The 1,456-nt window shown below is 48.0% G+C and overlaps 1 pseudogene; it reads right to left on the bottom strand.

Moving 5' to 3' along the window:
- Positions 1-594: 594 nt before the first annotated feature.
- Positions 595-712, bottom strand: LOC126102456 (5S ribosomal RNA; annotated as a pseudogene).
- Between the last annotated feature and the right edge of the window lie 744 nt (positions 713-1,456).

Raw genomic sequence — 1,456 nt, 5'->3', positions numbered from 1 at the left:
CCTACGCGTCCGTTCCAAAGCGAGTGATTACAGTTGCTCGCCGGCAAATTTGAGGAACCAACCACTCCGACAGATAAACAAGGCTGGACGGGCTGCCCTTAAATGATATCCTCATGCCCGAACAGTTCCGTTTCAGCAATGAGCACGCCACCATCAATCAGTCCCCGCGCTTGGTTGGGCATAGCTGTCTGGCCAGGGCAACGAGACAATCAATTGTAGCAGTAATTCTGGACATCGAAGAAACTTTCGATCATGTCTGGCACGATGGTCTAACCTACTAATTACATCAATTATGGCGCCCAGAACACACAAGCTTGATCATTGATTTCTTTCTTATAAGTACACTGTCCCTCCTCTCCTAAAGTCAATTGCAGACCTAAACTAAACTCCTCCCTAAGAGGCCATGAAGGCCCAAAGCTACTGACCGGCCGCCGTGTCATCCTCAACTCATAGGCGTCACGGGATGCGGATATGGAGGGGCATGTGGTCAGCATACCGCTCTCCCGGCCGTATGTCAATTTCCGAGACCGGAGCCGCTACTTCTCAATCCTGTAGCTCCTCAGTTGGTCTCACAAGGGCTGAGTGCACCCCGCTCGCCAACAGCGCTCGGCAGACCGGAAGGTCACCCATACAAGCGCTAGCCCAGCCCGACAGCGCTTAACTTCGGTGATCTGACAGGAACCGGTGTTATCGCTGCGGCAAGGCCATTGGCCAATTACAGACCGCCTGCAACGAATTAATTATTAGGTAACTACTTTTATGTCTCGTACAGCTGCTGCTGTGGCCATGTGTCGCCACGCCGCGCAGCAGATGCAAATCGTAGTTTAACCAGGACTCAGATGAAACCGCAGTAATATTCAAATAAGCCAAATGTTCTTTTCGCTAACAAGGAGCAGACGCATGGATAACTTCGATGTAGAATGCTGAATTATGTTCGTGGGGTGCAGACTGCGATATTGTGAATCAAACGAAGACACCATACACAGATGTTCAAACAACTCTTGTCATCTTTGAAACACTATTATAATGAAAGTATTTAACAAAAGCAGTTCCTTTAGTACGTAGGCGTTTGAATAACTGTAAGTGATATCACAGCCGGGCGGAGTGGCCGAGCGGTTTCAGGTGCCATATCACGGGCTGCGTGACCCCTCCCGCCAGAGGTTCGAGTCCTCCGTTGGGCATGGGTGTGTGTGTGTGTGTGTGTGTGTGTTGTTCTTGGCATAAGTTAGTGTAATTGTCTAGCGACCGATGATGTCAGCAGTTTGGTCCCTTAGGAATTCACACACATTTAAACATTTTTCATATCATTAGCTGCACTTCCTTATTAGAGTTTAAATGTCAGTGCTCATGTCAGCTACAGTCAGAGATAATACACTTACTGATAGTTGGAAAAATGCATCCCAAAATATCACTTCGGTATTAATTATAGCTGGCTTGAAAGAAGCCACTAACGTTC

This window comes from Schistocerca cancellata, chromosome 9 (genome assembly GCF_023864275.1).
Source record: "Schistocerca cancellata isolate TAMUIC-IGC-003103 chromosome 9, iqSchCanc2.1, whole genome shotgun sequence".
Lineage (NCBI taxonomy): Eukaryota > Metazoa > Arthropoda > Insecta > Orthoptera > Acrididae > Schistocerca > Schistocerca cancellata.
The sequence above is the reverse complement of the archived record's forward strand: the minus strand, read 5'-3'. Positions and strand labels throughout refer to the sequence as shown.